We start from the raw sequence: 19,548 nt of genomic DNA, 5'->3' as shown, positions 1-19,548 counted from the left end.
CTCATCCGTGTTGTTTATTAACTTTTTTAGGCTGGTTCGACAGCATCTGAAGGGCAAATAGAAGGGCTTGAAATGGGTTAGTGTTACATTGTGCATAATCACCAAGAGCAGAAAGCAGCTGTCTTTCAGGAACCCAAGTTCGAGTAGATGAAGGTAGCCATTTCCTGCAGCAGTTGTGGAAGCCCTGCTCACTGAGCTCAGCAAATGTTTGGCCAAACAGTTATAATCTCAAATGGCCCATTACCTAGGAACTCCATTTGGAGAGTACATAAGCTGGTCACCTGTCAAAGGCATTGCCTGGAAGCACCTGAAAAAGCATCTTCAAGAGGCTTTTGCTGTTAGGGATTCTTACTGTCTGCTGGAACTAAGGCCAAGCAGTTGTGGCAGATGGATAAGTCAAGCCCCATGAGTTAGGGAAATGGCTATTTGCTGTGTGCTGTATTTTCACACATTAATTTATTGAAATCGATATGCAAAGTCTTAGAAACCAACTGTATGCTTGGTTACCATATAGCAGGGTTTAAGTGGGAAGAATCAAATTCTATTGGAAAAGTTGGGGTGCTGTTTGGTGTAAATATAAGAATTCATAAGTGGGACTTGTAGTCTGTGTTTGATAACACAGCTCCCAAATCATATGGAAATAAGTGGGAAACAGATGATTTAATTATTTTTCATATTGGAACATGGAACATAACTGGAACATGGAACTTTTTAGGAATGCTTCAAATATGAGAGATGCCTATGGGAGGGGCTATGCGCAACCCAGCACACTTGTGATGTACATTCTCTGCAGAGGACGAGGAGAGGGTTGGGGATGGACTTAGATTCATGTAGCACAGACAGCTTGCTCCTGACTAAAATCAATTTCCTCTTCTTCTTGGGTACACAGCGAACAGCACTTCCCATCTGCCCTTGCAGTTGGCCATGACTATGTGAGTAAGGTCTAGCCAGTGGAATATGAATGATAATATGTTTGCCATTTGCAGGCTTGAGCAATGAACCTTCCACATTGCCCATTCCATGCTCTTTCTGTTTCTGCCATTTTGGTGCAGATGAGGAAGATACTCTACAAGATAATGGAGTTTCAATCTGAAAGAAGGCTGGGGCCCTAAATTGCTGCATGGAAGAGAGCTGACAACCACCCCGAACACCTACTTGGGATTTCCATGAGAGTGAGAAATAATATTACATTCTGTTCAAGCCATTGTTTGTTGTTTGGTTTTATTCGTTGCAGTGGTTTAGCCTGCATTAAGGAATACAACTTATGTTTCTATGAAGTACAAGGCATAGGTGTTTTGCCCCTCTGAAGTCCCACATCTACAATAAGATACATAGAAATACATACAACAAGATCATTACAAGAATATTATTTTAGTCTGGTAATTTCCCCTAGAAATTCACCTTTGTTAAATATATATATATATATATATATATATATATATATATATATTTCAAAAATATAAATTTATATATTTGAAAAGCCTGGTAGAAGTAGAGGTGGCCTCCCAGGGCTTTGGGTTCTGTCACCCTCTATCTGTGAGTCAAAAAGAGCAGTGTGTTCCCTCCCAAGGTCCCAGGAGGGGAAAGAAGGAAACTGAACTGTGGAAGCCAAGCTACTCAATGATGTGATTCCATCCACTATGGCCCCTATGTCTGCATCGCTCACCGATGCTTTTGTTTGAGTGGTGCATCCATAAAAACATTTATTTCAGGAGGGTATTCATAAAGAATTTTGAATTCTGCACTCGTTTGGGTATGGAGAAAAGGGCCAGCATTTCAGATGCTCACGTAGTTAGAACTATGCCAGGAAATGGCCAAGGGGCTCTCAGAGAGCAGTACAGAAAATGCTTTCCCTGGTGAAGTGGAAAAAGCTTCAAGGAGGTCTTAAAAGATGAGTTGAAACCCACCAGCCTAGAGAAGGAGCAAGGGCATGCCAAGCAGAGAATAACAAATGGATTTTAGCCTTGTCAGGCCACGGCCTTCACGGATTTTGCCAATTACCCGGCCTGGGTGCCTGACCCTGTCGCCCCACCATGGTAAATGCGGTTAGAACCACCTTATCACCACAGCTTGTCTCTCAGCCGGTTACCTAAGGACAGGGACATAAAATGAGCTCAGATAAGGGGCCTGTGTGCATCCCAGCAATCTTGTCAATTATCTCCGGGCTGATTTGCATGCCTGCTCCTTCTCAGCTCTGACACTGGCTGGCAAAGAGGACACTTCTTTTTATCGGTGCCTATTGTGCAGTCAGGCTTGGTTTACAACACAGTAAGCTCACAGGCACAATTAATGAGCTTCTCAGGAGTGTTCAGAAACACATTAAAAATGAGCAGGTAGCAAATTATCTATGGGTTCCGATAATCTGCACTTACGTAAATATCCAGGTTTTAGTAGACTGCAGTTGGCTAGAAGTCCCTGTCATTTGTCAGGTGGTGTGTCAGCTTAATGGGCCCCGGGGCTCATTTATGGGTCACCATCTCCCGCTAAACTGTCTAAATTGTCTGCCTCCGTTTCTAGAAACCCATCCACACCTAAAGGGGAGGCTCCAGGATGTGAGCCTTAAGCCAAACTTGACGTCTGTGTGTCTGTGCCCCAGTTCTTGGGGAATCATTGTGGAATTCTGGGAAAAGTTATTTTTGTGTTTTTTTTCAAAATGTACATTGACAAGAACGGTGCCAGTGTACACAGTATGGAAAAAAGCTCGTATGGATTAGGTTTGAGTCTCTCTGCTTACTTGCTGTGCAATTTTGGGAAAGTTACTTAATGTCTCTGAGCCTCCATTTCTTCATCTGTAAATGGAAATAATAACAGATTTGACATAAGGATTAAATGAAACAAAGAATGCAAGAAATACTAAATTTACACGGCATTTGTGCCAAGTATTGTAAACTCTTTACCTTAACTCAATTTGTCCTGACAACAATTTTACCAAAGGAAAGCATTTTTTTGTAATCCCGTTTTGCAGAGGAGAAAACTGAGGCCCCATGAGGTTAAGTAATTTGTTTAAAGTCGCGTAGCTAGTAAGTGATGGACCAGGGATTCAAACAGGGGCACTGTGACACCGGAGACCTTGCTCTAAGTACCCTGCTATACCACCTGGTGTGGTGTCTGTGGTGCCTGGAGAGGAGTTAGTTTGATCTCTGTGAATGTAGGGAAACTAGAAAGATGCATATGACACACACCCAGCTTTAAGGAAACACCAGTCTGTCAGGGAGGTAAGACCATTTGAGTCCTTAGTGTTATAACTAGGACAACCCTATGTATCAGTTTTGATTGCTACAACAAATGACCACAACCTTAGTGGTTCAACCAACACCTGTGTACTATCTCGATGGGTCAGGAGTTCAGGCACATCTCAGCTGGGTCCTCTACTCAGGGTTTCAAGGGCTGCAATCAACGAGTCAGCAGGTTCACCTTCTGAGAATCAGGGTCCTTCTCCAGACCTTGTGAATGCCGGCAGAATTCAGCTCCTTGCATCTGGGAAACTGAGTTCTTCAGCTCCTAGAGGCTGCCCACAGTTTCTGCCCAGAGTTCCTGATCAGTTCCTGTGGCCCTCTCAACAGGCAGCTTACATCACAGCAGCCTGCTTCTTCAAAGCCCACAGGGGAATCACTCTGTTTAGTCGCTAAGACAATCTTACACAAGGTAACATAATCAAGGGAGTGACTATCCCATCATCTTGGCCATATTCTATTGGCCAGCAGCAAGCCACCAGTTCTGCCTACATGCAAAAGCAAAGGGCTTGACCCAACAGGTAGTCACCAGAGGGTGTCTCTGCCACACTGTACAATCTATGTGTTCAATTGGGACACTTACTAGTGAAAAGATGCTATTAATAAATGCCAGAAAACAGGCACAACTGGGACTGTCCCAAGCAAATGGAGCTGTGTTATCATCCCAGATATAAACAGCTGTAAACGAGCAACTTGCTTGGGGGCCAGTGGGGACGGACAGAGTATAATTTTGACCAGGCAGATGTAGGCTATGCCTTTGAGCAGTGAATTTTCTATCAGGTTGTGCAAAATGGGTTAAATTTCTCTCAGCAGAAATGGGATGGGGGCAGGAGAGCATTCCAGCAGAGGGAGCAGTTTTGGCAAAGATGAAGCAACGAGAAGGAAACAGGCCAGGTTCCCTGAATGAGAGACATCCCCTCCCTCCCCCCAGCCCCCAGAGGCCTTCACTTCAGGAAAGCGGGCACAGGGTCCTACCTTGCTCCATGCTCTTTGGCTGGGATTTCTGAATAGAGGGCACCTCTCCAATCCTTAATGCATCTGGGACATGCCAGGAGACCCACAGGTGAGGGGAGAGGCCTTTGCTCTCTGCATCCTGACTGGGCTTCTCTTGTACTCACACTTGAAGCCAGAGCTTCTCATCGGAACCATTCTCCTGAAGAAAATCTTAGCGGAAGGAGCAAAATGGGTTGGGCTAATTCTATAAATGGGACCAATGATTTGTTAGAGTTGAGATTAAGCAGCCACATCAGTCCACAGATCAGCTCTGCAATTGTCTTATTCAGAGCCGTGGTGAGTGCATAGTTCACTCTGTGATTGTTTTTTCTGGGTCTCTTCCATGGAGTAGAGTGTGCCTGGCTGACCTCCCTTGCTACTTCAGGATAGGTCTTACCTGTTTCCCATCCACCTGTCCCCTTCTGTGACACAGTGACTGCTGGGAAAGGGGGTTTCTGACCTCGGACCACTTCATCCCTCGCATAGATAAATAGGAGTGATCCCTGCCATGGCAACTGGAGGGTCCGCTGCTGCCACTAGCCCCTGATCAGGTGACACGTGTGGGCCACACATGAAAACCACCTCCAGGGAAGGGCCAGGGAAGGTGCCATGGAGGACGAGGCATTTGGTTCAGATGGGATATGAGTTGCCAGCTCAGGTTCTAGCAGAGAAGCTAGGCTGGGGACAGTGAGCTGCCGTGGTGCCAAGTGGCGATAACTTCTCAGCTCCCTGCTCAGGGGCAATGGATAGGTCATAGCCTGTAGCTTCAGGTAGAATGAAGCAGGTCCACGTGGCTGGAGCAAGGAAGGGAGAGTTAGAGATAAGCAAGTCCAAAAAGCTGGAACAGCGATTCTTCTCCACCATAAGGCAAAGGATACAAAGTCCCTGGGATCTATGTACGTTTATTAAGAGCTATTCACTGGTCTTCATCTATGTGCCAGGCACTGGGGTTGACCCTGGAAGTCCAGTGGGGACCAAAACAGAATCTCTGCCCTCATGGATCTTTCAGCCTTGGTCAGGAGCAGGAAGAGAGATAATGAGGAAGAAAACAAATAAATATAAGGTAGAATGAATGAAATGGGGTGGGGGGGTATACCTGGTAAAGAGGGAGATTGGAACTTCTCTAAGGAAGTGACATTTTATCTGAGATGTGAAGGATGAGAGGGAGCCAGAAATATCAAGAACACTGCAGAGAGAGGAAAGAATGTATCCACATGTCCTAGAACTGGAAAGAGAAATCGGGGGGAAGAAACAACCATGGCTGGAGCTAATGCGTGAGCAAGAGCAGGGCTCTGGGTGAGATGGACGTGCAGTTGGAGCCAGGTCAGAAATACGGGGGCAGGTATACAGTCCATTCCTGTGTCTTCCTGTCAGTGCGGCTGTGAACCTAAGAAAATAAGGTTAAAAGAAAGCTAGGAGGACGTTGTGGCTCCTTTTCAAAGGAAAAATGTGAAATGATTTAGATAGAGATAGTATTTCCTGGTGATAGCAGTCTGACAAGGAACAGTTTTCCTTTCGTCAGAAAGCCACGGTCATCACTAGGGAGACGGACAGAGTGGCGAGCCCAGTACCCTGATGGTCAGATGCCATTGCCACAGGATTCTCCTGAGAAGGCAAAGCAGGAGGATGAGGGTGGTTTCGCTGCTGGAGCAACTTCTATGGGCAGCAAAGTTCCTCCTGATCCTCAAAAGACGATGTCGTCGGGGTAAAGGGTCCTTTGGGTCCTAACTGAAAGGAGCCTAGGAAAATACCTCTGAAGCGGAGATGGGGCAGGAAGGAGGAGGCGAAATGGTCCAAGGATGGGGATGATGCTGCCACCAGGTCACACCCACCAGGGGAGGGGTTTCTGAGTGCCTGGGGCGAGTGACACTCCCTGCAGGGAGGATAGAAGAGCAAGCACTTAGCGAGATGGAAAAGGTGTGCTTCCTTCTGTCCCCAGGCTTCAAGCAAGAGAATGGCCGCATTCACAGTTCTTATCCACAGACAGCAGCCTTTTTAACAGAAAGCGACTGTGAGTTTCGCCTCTTTCCCAGAAGGAATTTCCCGGTGGCAAGACAAAAAGACCAATGGTGTGGCAGACACTTATGCATGTAAATTCACTCCAAAGAAAGAGTTAAAGTGCTTTCTAATATAAATTGGTTTTCGGTATTTCAGTGCCAATATAATTAGATTGTAACAAGCAAAGCCCTGTAACATAACACAGCGAAAATTTGAAAATTTGATTCTGCCTGGCAAACAACCAAGTCCCCGCGTGTGCGCAAACCTGACATTAATAAGCTACAAGAGATTACATGATTTAGAAAAGAAGCACTTGGTGTTACCAAATCAAATAATAGATCTCTAGGCTATAATTAGGAGAATTGGGACTCAACAATGAAGTCATAATACTGTAATTTAGCTGTAAGTAACAGAGCCATAGAGGCACATTAGGAGGTGGAGGGTGTCTCAATGGCGTGCAGCTCCCCGGGGGGCCGCTGCTCCCACGCCCACACGCAGCCACCTGTTGGCACCACAGTGCCACAGGATGGACCCTGTCCTGCTGTGGCTTCTTGGCAGAAAGGCTCTGGGACCCTCCTGTTTTAGACGCATGACTTTCAAAATGCAGCTCCCAGGGACATATGAGGAAGGCAGAGGGCCCGCCAGGGCTATATGGGCAGATTGCGGCCTCAGAGAGCTTTCGGGGCCAACAAAGGACACATTACAAATGCAGAAACATAAACAAAGCAAAATAAACACTGTAAAAAATAAAACGGGAGTGAGAGAAGCCAGCAGCATTATGCATTGTCCCGGAGCTGCCGGGGATTGTCAGGTTGGGCGAGCGTATTTCTCCTCTGAAATCGTTGCTACATAGACTGTGCAAAGCTTGCTTCAACCACCTCCTGGCAGGGTAACACAATCCATGCTCTTAGGTCATAAAACCATATAATTTCACATTGAAAAGAAACCTTAGCAGAGCTTCTTAACCCAGGGTCCCCCAAGGGGGTCTGTGGATAGAACCGAATTTCAATATAATTGGTTTTCTTTGTAATCCTATGAATTTTATTTTATGCATTTCAAAACATTATACCGAGAAAGGGTCTGTAGCAGAGGTTGGAATCGCCCCTCAGCATATCCCCTGGACCTTTCTATGTGCTCCAGCTGGCTTCCCACTGCCGGCATCTGGGCCTGAGGACTTTCCATCCCACCAACTATGCAAAGCAGCATTGCCTGGCGCCCACACGTGGCAGGCCGGAAGTGCCAGGGCATTAACGCCCTTGGAGCAGGTGTGCGATTACCTCAGTGCCTTCCCCCTTCAGGTGGGAAGATGCGTTTGCACTCCTCCTCCCAGAACAGCCTGCAGGAGCGAGCTCCCGTGGTCCACGTTATGGGCTGCCTTTCCTTTCCCACTTCTTGATGGGTGTGCCCTACGCCTCCCAAATAAGTAACTCAGGATCTACTTCTGGAAGAACCCCAACAAAGATCGGGTCAACAGATAGATCAGCAGGCAAAAGAAAATTAAAAAAAAAAGATTAAGAAGCCCTGCAAGGTGTAATCACTATTTCACAGATGAAGAAACTGAGGCACAAAGAGCTAAACCTTGCCCCGACCGAAGAGAATGTGAAGTATGACATTGACTTTCTATGGCTATCATTAAGATGCTCATGTCTCGCTTGTGATATGAGCAAGACATGAGCATCTTATCTCATTTTCCACACTCCACTCTGCCAAGTGGACTTCTCTTTTTTTCCTTAGTCCTCAAATTCTCTCCAACAGCAGCCATTGGCCCAGCACTGCTGGAAAGCAGGACCGTTGGCTGATGTTCCTTTCCTCTCTGCCCTGAATAAAGGGCATGTGGCTGGAGCCCTGCCCTGCCTAACCCTGTTCCCGCTGCCAGGCCTCAGCTGAGTTCTGGCCCTGAGGTGAGCTACAGCCAGGTGTCGGGGAAGAGTCTTTCCTACGCATTCAACGTCAGCCCGTTTCCATTCAGTTACCCCTGGAGCCAGATGGGACCGGCGGATAAGCTTTATCTGCTCCAGGATTCCACTGGAGGATTTAGCAGTGGGGTGGCAAATAGCGCTGTTGTTTTATTTACATTTATGTCAGTTACTTATAAAGGTCATGGTTCCAATTATGATTTAAAACAGCTTATAGAATTACTACAACATAATAAAAGGAGGGTATAAGGATTGAAGTAGAAAGAAAATAGGAATACAATTATAACAGGAAGCCAGAAATAAAGTGACACAGAAACACATCATTATAACAATCATAATAATGCTCTTTACATTGATTATTTCATTTAATACCTATAATAACCTCAGGAGTTGGTATTGTTGTTTTCAGGTGAGGGAGCTTCCTTAGATGAGGAAACTTGCAGAAAGGAGTTCAGTACTTTGCCATTCATTCCTCATTCTTAAAAGTTACCTTTTTTCTTTAATATATATATATATATATATATATATATATATATATATATATATATATGGAATAAATCACCTTTCCCCTCTTCCTTCCAAGTTGAAGGGTTGAAGGACTAACCTTGGCTTGCTATTAGGACAACAATCTGATTAAATTCATTTTTAAATCTTATTTTGAATGGCTTGTAAGAAGATCTTGCTGTGATTGTCTCAGTTAATGAATACGAATCATTAAGTTTTATCCATTTTGACTCAGAAAATGAGGCAAAACAAAAATTCCTTTAGATGTTATGGGTAAACTGTCCTCAGGCAGGGTGACTTTCCCAGACTTCCACAAAGACAGGAATTCCAGCCAGGAAGTGAGTATCAGAAAAGGGAACAAACAAACAAAAAGGAAAACCTGGACCAGGCAGGCTGTTATGTGTGGGCCCAGAAAGGCGATGCCTTTGACACAACAGCCTTGCCCTCTGTTGTCTATTCTTCAGCATCTCAACATGATGATTAAAAAGAACATGTAATTTTCCTGCTCTAAAACTTTTACTGCATCATCATCAGAGAGGGTTAAAATTCAGTGGTCTTCAAGTAGCATTCAAGGCCATCTCTTGCCCGTATAGCTTTACTTCCTTTTCTCCTTTTTTATTCTCTCTTCTTCAATCAGGTTCTAACAAAAACCTCCAAATATGCCATGTTTTCTTATAGTTTTTCTTGTGATGTTCCCTCTTTCTGAGGAGCCACTTATACCTAGTTCTGTTCTCACCCTTCTAAAGGTTTGGCTGCCCACCCTCTGAGCTCACATAGTAATAATGTATTATAGTCAAACATCCGTCTTCCCCCTATTGCATGCTTTTCTCCCCCTATTTCACTCTGCTCCAAGCAAATCCACAAGGACTGAGCTCAAATGCCATTTTATCGGACAAGCCTCCTCTGACCACTTTATATAAACCTTTTCTCACTCTCATTCCTTTAATGGGGAAATATTTTGAAAACTAGGCATGTGGATTCTTCTTTTTATTTTATGCCTATGACCTCCCTCATCTGCCATCTGCTGCACAAGTGGAAGCGGACGGGAAGGGGTGTATTACAGGGAGAATTAGGAATGTGCAAAGGGAAGGAAAGAAAAAAAGGAAGGAAGGAGAGAGAGGAAAAAGAGGGGGGGGGAGGGAGAGAGATTGAGATTAAGAGTTGATTTTCTACCTGTACAATTGAATTTTGTGGCAAGTAAAGTCTTGCAAGTCAGACTTTTCAAGATTGTAGAGAAAGAGCAATTTCTAAATCCCTCCTGTTTAGCCTGTCAAGTGCCAAGTCTGCTGGGCTAGATCATGTTCTCCACCCGACCCTCATGTAAAGGCATCAAATTTTTTCTTTTGTACCTGACAAAGTTTGTATTTCCTATATTATTCCAAGTTTCTATAATTAACATATATTCATTTCATAATTATAAAAAGCAAAGTAAACAACAGTCAGGTCAAATATCCACAGTGGTTCTCTAGAAGTAGTGAATTTGGGGTTATTTCTTTAGAGCTTTGCTGTTGTTGTCGCTAATTTTTTTTTTTATTGTTAGTTTCAGGTATACAGAACAATGCAATAGTTACCCTTTTCACCCTCACAAAGTAACAACCCCCCTCCCCCCATGTATTGCCCTCCCACCCCCGATATCAAGCTTATCTATTACAATTCCATTGATTCCATTCCCACACTCTACTCCATGTCCCGAGACTATATGTATATATAATTATAGTTGACATACAATATTATTCAACATCAGCTTCAGAAATACAGTGCGGTTGTCAGGCTTCTACACCGACTATGAAGTGGTCTCCCCAACAGGACATGAGTCCATCTGGCACCCTAAGAAATATTTACAACATGCTAATTATTTTTTAAATACACTTTTAAAAAAGTTTTAGAAGTCTTACATTCATAGGAAAATTGTGAAGATCGTACAGAGAGTTCTCATTTACCTTACACCTAGTTGTCCCTGTTAGCAACCTGTTACATCTGTATGGAACATTTGTCACAATTAATTAATCAATATTGATACATTAGTAACTAAAGTTCATACTTTATTCAGGTTTCCTTGGCTTTTACCGAATATTCTTTCTGTTTGGAGCCCGTAGAGGATACTGCATGACATGTAGTCATCATGGCTTCTCAGGCTCCTCTTGGCTCTGACAGTTTCTCAGATTTTTCTTGTTTTTGATAACTTTGACCTTTTGAGGTGTATGGCTAGGTATTTTGTAGAATGTACCTGAATTGTGATTTGTCTGACACTTTTCTCATTATTAGTCCAGGTTATATGTTTGGGGGAAGAGACCACGGAGGTAAAGCACCATTTTCATCACATTATATCAAAGGCATGTGCCATCAACTTAACTTATCACTATTGATATTGACCATGATCACCTGGCTGAGTGCTGCATGTCAGGTCTCCTGTCTGGAAAGCTACTCTTGTCCATTTCCACACTGTGCTCTTCAGCAGGAAGTTACTATGCAGCCCACATCAAGGAGTAAGGGTTTATGCTCTACTTCCTTGAGAGCAGAGCATTTACATAAAGGATTTGACATTCTTCTGCACAGGAGGTTTCTCTGTCGTTTCCATTTATTTGTTTATTCAGTCATTTATTTATATCAGTATGAAACCATGAATATTTATCATGTACTTGGGTTATAATCCAATCCTACTTTATTTACTTTTGCTCATCCCATTCCACCTTTGACCACTGGGAGTTCTTTCAGTTGGTTTCTGTGTCCCTTTGACATAATGCCTGTAGTTATGTGTATGTGTTTTTTTTTTAAAGCAATTCCTTAATTTCTGCCACTACACAATATTTCAGGCTCATCTTGTATATTTCCTGCCCCACTTCCAGAATTGGCAATGTCTCCTTGTAGAAACCAAGATCTGGGCACCCTAGCGTTCCTTGCTACTGGGGTGTCATTGCTTCCAGATCCTCTCAACTGACAGCAAAGAATTATTTGTGTATACTAAGCTATATCTATGAATGTTTCTGCATGTAACCATCTGTCTCTATAGTAAGTTAACCATGAGCTCGCATGATGTCTCCAACACTAATCAATTACCACATGGCTCATCTCCGACCTCCCACTCCAACAGTGAGAAACCTGGTTCCCGTTATCCAACATCCATTTGTTTGTTTAATTCCAGATACACATATAATGGTATCAGAATTGTTAACACATACCAACATGGGAAACACCTTTATCAACTAGGATACAGTGCTTATGTATAGTTTCTTTTGGCTTCAGTCTTTCAGGCTCCACTCATTTTCAGAGTTACTTATGTCTGCATATTTTTGCCCTAATCCCTTCAATGAAGTTGCTTTATACCATTGGAAAGTAGATTGTTTTGTCACATTCTACCTTTCATCCTGGGATCTCCTTATTTTTAAACTTTGCATAATTCAGGTTTACTCTCTTGTATCAAGTTCTGTGGGTTTTGATAAATGCATAGTTTAATGTACTCACCATTTCAACATGACACAGAATAGATTTGCTGCCCTAAACAAATCCCCTGTATTTCATTTATTCAACCCTCTCTTCCCCCACCCTCAAAGCCCTGGCAACCACTAATCTTTTTAGTGTCTCTGGAGTTTTGCCTTTTCCAGAATGTCATATAACTGAAATAGTATTTTATATAGTTTTTTTTATCTCCTCTCTTAGGATATCAACTATACATCTTTAAAAAAATAATTTTAGTAGTTTTCCTGGAGTTGCCAATATTCATTTTTAACTAATTTAATTAAACCTTCAAATAACATTATACTACTTCATATGCATACATGAAGATATAGATTATTCCCCATTCCTTCCTCCCTTCCCTTATGAATTATTATCATTCATTTTACTGTCAGTATGCTATAATCACCCAGTACAACCTTACTATTATACTTTAAACAGTTGCCAAGTAAAAATAAGAAAAAATAAAAATTGTATTTACTTTCATTTATTCCTTCTCTGATAGTCTTCCTTTCTTTATGTACATATAAGTTCTGACTTATAAAACTTTCCTTCTACCTGAAAATATTTTTTTCTTAATATTTCATGTGATGAATATTTGTTCATAATGAATTCCCTCTGTTTTTGTTTATCAGAAAATGTTTTTATTACTATTTTCATTTTGAAGGGTAATGTTACTGGGTGCAGAACTCTAGGTGTTTTTTTCTTTAACACTTAAATATTTCCTTCTCTTCTTACTTGTATGATTTCCGATGAGAAGTCTGCTGTAATTCTTATCTTGTATCTCTATAGGTTAAGGTATTCCCTTTCCCCCCACCCCCCACCCGAGGTTCTTTCAAGAAAAACTGCTCCATATCTCATTGCTGAATACCACTACAGTCACCTTCAAAGTACTCCCCTTGGGAAGCTGTGCACCAACGTCAGTGCCTAGTGCACCTTTCAAAGTAATTTTGGAACTCTCTAGAATGGCCATCGGAGTTATCGTCATATTACTCTTGATGTCCTGATTGTCATCAAAATGTCTTCCTTTCAATATTCCTTTATCTTCAGGTAAAGAAAGAAGTCATTGGGGGCCAGATCAGGTGAGTAGGGAGGATGTTCCAATCCAGTTATTTGTTTACTGTCTAAAAACTCCCTCACAGACAGTGCCGTGTGAACTGGCGCATTGTCGTGATGCAAGAGCCATAAATTGTTGGTGAAAAGTTCAGGCTGTCTAACTTTTTCACACAGCCTTTTCAACACTTCCAAAGAGTAAACTTGGTTAACTGTCCAGTTGGTACAAATTCATAATGAATAATCCCTCTGATATCAAAAAAGGTTAGCAACATTGTTACAAATTCATGAACTTGTCAGACCATGTGTGTGTGTGTGTGTGTGTATGAATAAGATATCCTAGGTATAGATTTTGGCATTTATTGATGTTCTCTGAGCTTCCTAAATCTGTGATTTAGTGCCCATCACTAATTTTAGAAAATTCCTGGCCATTATTACTTCAAATATTTGTTTTGCTTCTTCTCTTCTTCTGGTTTGCCAGTACATATATGTTACACTTTTCAAAATCATCTCACGGTTCTTGGGTGTTCTGTTGTTCTTTTTGTTTGTCTAATTCATTTTTTTTTCTTTGCATTTTAGTTTTAGAAGTTTTTTATTAACCTATTTTCAAGCTCACCGGCTCTTTCTTCGTCTGTGTCCTGCCTGCTAATAAAGGCATTCTTCATTTCTGTTGCAGTTATTTTGATTTCCATCATTTCCTTTTGATTTTCTTAAAATTTGCATATCCCTGTTTACATTACCCAGCCATTTTTGCATATTATCTGCTTTTTCCATTATGCCTTTAACATATTAATCATAGTTATTTTATGTTATCTGATAATTCCAACATCTGTGCCATATCTGAGTCTGGTTCTCATACTTGCCTTATCTCTTCAGATTGTGTTTTCTCTTGACTTTTAGCACGCATTGTAAATTTTTGTTGAAAGCCAGACATGTTGGCTGGTAGGAACAGAAGTAAATCGGCCTTTGATGTATGGATTTATGGTAATCTGCCTAAGATTTGGGCTATGTTTAATGTTTGCTGTAGGTGGTAGAGGCTTCAGATTTCCCCTGCGTCCTTGTCTTTTGCCTCCAGTGTTGTCCTTGGGTTTTCTTCCTCAGAGAGGGTCTTACAGTTCTTTTAGCTGAAATCCACTATTATTGTGCTGGAGCCATGTTGGTGTGGTGCTAAAGTGGGTAGGAAAGAAAACGTTGTCTAATCTTATGATTAAACCTTGGTGTTTTAGTAGCCCTGTGTCTTTGGACTGTGGCTGTCACAAGTGTTTCTGCAGTGGTGTGGCTTTTTCCCCAAGTAGGTGAAACAGGAAAACTAGAGGAGGCTGGAGCTGTCTACTTGCCCTTCTCCCAAGTAGGATAAGGCTCTGGTAGTCCCTTCCCTCTTGGAGAGGAGGCTGGAGTTATGGAGAATGCTGTGGGCATACTTCACAATGATTACGCTTTCCCTCTTTCTGCCAGAGCCACTGGAGAATTCTTGGATCATCACCATGAGAACCTAGTGGGGTTTCTAGAGGGAAAACCCATGAGAGTGTGGTAGCTCCTCTAAGACGGCAGCCCCCAGGGGTTTTTCACTCTTGCACTTGCCCACACTCAGCCTCAAACAATTCATCAACCTTACCATTTTAGTGTTCCTGCCAGCTTATAGTTCCAGCAGCTTTGGCTTCAGGTGCGTACATCTCAGCTGTTATCTCTCTGGATTCACTAGTCTCTCCAGGTCTTGGGGTGTTGGTTTACCCTGTAGCCTCAGTTCCCTGATGGGTCTAAGAAAATTCCCTGATTTTTAAGGTTTTTTTTCCCAGCTTTTCTTATTGTAAGGATAGAAGTGATGATTTATAAGCTCTTTTCACATCAAAGCTGAAACTTGGAGTCCAGCCATGAGATTTGTAATCTATGACATAGAAGAAGGAAAATTCTATCCTTTTCTACCTGAGATTTTGAGAGAAAGGATAGACAGAAGGAGAAGAAGTGAAGATCTGATGCCAGGGATTTCATTTCCTACCCCCTCATCTCAGGGCTGAACCTTAAAGGGAAGTGGCCTAGAAATATAGATTGGGAAGAGGGGTGCATGGACAGGGAGTTTTCTGCTTTTCTTCCATCACAGAATTCTGGGGGGGAAAAGGACCCCCTGGGAGTTTCCCAGCTCCCCTGCCTGCCAGGCTGTCCCTACAGGACAGTCAGTAGAGAAAGGCGCAAGCTTACAACTCTCCTAGGCTTCTCTTGGTTCCCATGGTGTATGTAAAAGACTCAAAAGTTCCTGAATGGGGGCTTAAAAGGTAATTGATTTGGAAACCAATGGACCTGTAGTGGAGTCCATACCAACAACAGTAGCGATGGCTCCCAGCCGAGGATGCAGAGTGAAGGCGAGGACTGCTGGTGCGTTGGCAGAGGCAGAACCTCAGATGGGTCTCCATTGTCAAGGAGAACTGAGATGAAGATTGGTTAGCCAGGGAAGACTTCAAAGTCCACATTAAGCTGAGAGATAGATGCAAGCCTCAACACTTGCCACACAGACCCAGGCACAAAGAGATGAGTGCCATGAGCCAGAAGAAGACATTGTTTCAGAGACCAGAAAAGCTGGAGGACAGTACAAGGATGCCTCAAGATCTGAGAACCCCTTCTCCTAGAATAGCACAAGGTTCCAGATAAAACACTCCCCTCCCCGTATGCCCAGATGTCATCTGGATTTGCAGCCAAAGGTGGGAAAGCAAAATCTAAACTTTTTAGATTCTTGCATCAGATCAAAATGATAGATTGGACTAAGAAAGTGAATGTTTTTCCATGCTAACCATCAGGCAACATGTGAAGACTGTCAGAGAAGTTTAGAAATTTAAATAAAATACATTTTCTCTGTGCCCACATGAATATAGTGGATGATTCGTGACTCTACTGCGTTCTCCTTTCCAGTACTCTGAATTACATTCTTGGTAACACTTGTCATTCTCTGAAGGTACCTTATTTATTTATTTGATTAGTCTGTGTACCCTAGCAGAAAGAGAGCTTGGAGAAAACAGTGGCCTGGCCTGTCTCATCACCACTGGGTCGTCAGTCCCTAGGATAAGCTCTAGCACATTGAAGGTGCTCAGTAAATACTTGTTGAATAAATGATACCGTGTAAAGAAAGTCTCTTTATCAGGTGAGGCAAATTGGTGGTAGAATTTTGAACCTCAAATAATTTTTATATTAACATATACTTATTAAGTGCTAGGCATTTTACAAATATTGATTCATTTAAGTACTTACAACAGCACCTTGAAGTCAGTACTATTATTATCTACAGTTTTCAAATGAGGAAATGGAGGCACAGAGAAGTTAGGTAATCTGTCCAAAGTGAGCTTACAAGAGCACACAGGGCAGCCTGGATGCAAAGCCTGCAGCCCCCCGCCCCCGCCCCCAACCACCACGTCACACTGCCTCTCAGAGCCTCATGTGTGGCCTCAGCTCACCGCCTCCTTCCCTTCCTCCCTCACACCAGATGAGCCACAGACGGCTAAGTAGGCAGCGAACACTTCTCAAGATGTTTTCATCGATTTTGCCAACACTCAGCTGCTTTATCGGTTCTGATGAAACATTTGTGACAACCACAGCAATTGCAATGATCATTTCCATGCTGAAAACATTTGCCTACAAAGCAGACATTTTCTCTTCAAAGTAAACATTGGTGCTGCTGAGAAGCTGCCGCCCATACCCATACATGCCTCTTCCTCAGAATTTAGAACGCCTCCAAGCAAAATCCCCCAAGCACGGACCACGACAAACAGGACGTGGACTTATCCTCCAGGTGGCCTCATCTGATGCTCCCAGGCCAGTCGGGAGGTGTCTCCGTTCATCCCCATCTCAGTCCCCCAATCCTGGTACTTAGTTCACACATATTAGTAACACTAGGTGCAGGAATTAACCCTTCTCTATTATATATTTGCTCCCTATCTTGACTCTTGATGATACAAATGATGCTCTATTGATCTTAAGCCCATTTGCTTCATTAATTTGTTAATAGTAAGCAGAAGACCTTGAAACCCCCTAAAGCTGGTCCTTTTAGTGTTCAGAGGAAAATAAGACAGAAGGCAATAGAGTTGGATTCAAGGAGGAAGAGCTTAGCACAGTCTCCCCAACTATATTTCTGCAAGTCCCGTCCCAGAGGATATCAATAAGGCATTCTGTGAGGAGGCTGGGGTGGGTGGGATGGGGAGGCTCTCATTACCAACTAAAATTAATAAATGCAGGGTTCAGCTGGATGTAATGTAAAAAGGGTTCTGAATGAAGGACTTCTCAGAGCCTTCAGCATGCCAGGGTTCAGGGTGAAAGAGGCACGCGATATGGAGCATTTTGCAAATGCATTTGTCCACAGAGCCATTTCTTTGCCAGGCTCTTCAGGGTCCTGGTGGACCATAACACCAACCTGGAAAAACAAAAAATGTTATTTGCATAAGCAAAGGGAGAACCTCCTCAGCCTCACACTGTTTTGCGTGGGCAGGAATGGGCAGACCACAGACAGCCTATCACTGGCATAGACGAAGTCTTCCTGAGAATGGCAAGACTCTCTCTAGGTCCAGATGGCCTCTCTGTAGGCGTAGCCATCCAGACACATAAAAGAATGTGCTGTCTACATAAAACAATGGACAGTCCATGGCAGGCACCATGCTGGGTCCTCTCAGGAAGCTAATTTAGCCTCAACAGCCCTGTGAGGTTGGCATTATAGTCCTATTGCACAGACAAAGAACTCGAGGACCACGGAGGCTGGGCAGTGGGCTCATGCAGACAAGAGGAGAGACTTCTGGACACCAATCCAGTGCCTTCTTTACTTCTCCCAGTTGCTCAGATAAAAACTAAACCCCAAAAGGGTGGATCAAAGTTACCTCAAATGGTTACCTCTCTTTTAAGGGTCTGGCGTTTGCAAGAACCGCCTTCTCCTTGTTAGTCCCTCCTTGCAGGACCTGACTGGACATGACCTTTCTGGGAAGGCGGGAGAGACAGCCAGTGGGCCAGGACAGAGCCCCTCCCCAAGTCAGACAGAAGCTTCTTCTCATACCTCATCTACACACCGAAGCACGAACTTTGCCAGTGCTCTTAAGTGATTGTGACTGTTTCGTTTTTGACATATCAGTCGGCCTGTTCGAGTAATTTTATACTTAAATTATTTAAATGCAATCTATCCATTGAAGCAATTTCCCCAGCACAGGAGAAGTGTTTTCTTTTTTAGGGAACTGAAGCATGATAAATAAATGAATAAAGACTTGTAGCAGTGTCTCTCTCTCTCTCTCTCTCTCACTCTCTCCTGAAGAAAGCACTACGACTGCGAGTCCCTCTTGTCAGAGATCTTGGAACTCATAATATTCCCCGTGGTTCTGCCGCTCAGTATTAAAAATAACCAAAGACCCGAGTCACAAGTTTTTGTTTTTTTTCCTAGACACGAAACACATTTTACGCCACCGTGCCCAGGATGACACAGGGACTGCTCAGAGCTTGCTAATATTCTCCGCTGCCTCTCTCTCCCCAGGCCTGCAAGCAGTTAGAATGGCTTAGCGGTGATCACAAATGCTGTCCCATTTGGAAAGCACTTCTTTAAGGCAGCGCAGATTAAAATTCATGAAAGGCGGCTTGCTTGCATAAATAAATTAAAAGCTGCAAAACTAAAGTTTAAACACCCATACACAACGAGCATTTTGCAAACACCATATGCACTGCGGGTCTCAATTCTGGGCTGTCAAGCAAGAAGCAAGGAGAGGCCTCCTTGTGTTTGAATGCATAAAATTGGAAGCACCTTGATCACCTTTGACACAAAGGAGCCTCAGCAGCAAAGTGTGAGCTAATTGATTTGAACCTTGTCTAAATGCATATGGATTTTAGGGGAGCCTGCCATCTGGAGAGTGTTGTAAAAAGACACCGAGAGAGAGAAAGAGCACAGGCTTTGCGATATGACAATGCCATGTTCAAATCCTAACTCTTGAAATTATTATGCTGCCTTGGGTAAATCATGGGACATCTCTGATAGCCCGTTTTCTCATCTATCAAGTAAGTATATGAAAACTAACCTCTAGCTGTTGAGTGTTGCATAGAGAGTAAATGATAGACTACACATAAGGCAGCTGGCAGGGGAGGTCTCACCAACTGTTAGTTCCCTTCTTCCTGTTTCGATCTTACATTTATAGTGGTGGCAATGTGGGCAGGGAATAAGTTATGGGGTCAGAAACCCCAGATCTGAGCTCTGCCATTCGCTGGCTGTATGACCTCAGACAACTCACTTCATCTCACCAAGCCTCAGTTTCCTCACGTGTAGTTAAGAGGTCACATTACCTCTCTCCACATATACATAACACCTGTGAGGTATCTGGTCCTTGCAGCGCTACATTAGGCATGGCTGGCAACCTTATCTCCATTTCTTTAGTAAGGAACGTGATGCTAAC

Source organism: Hipposideros armiger, unplaced genomic scaffold (genome assembly GCF_001890085.2).
Source record: "Hipposideros armiger isolate ML-2016 unplaced genomic scaffold, ASM189008v1 scaffold_181, whole genome shotgun sequence".
Lineage (NCBI taxonomy): Eukaryota > Metazoa > Chordata > Mammalia > Chiroptera > Hipposideridae > Hipposideros > Hipposideros armiger.
Note: the sequence above shows the minus strand (reverse complement) of the source record.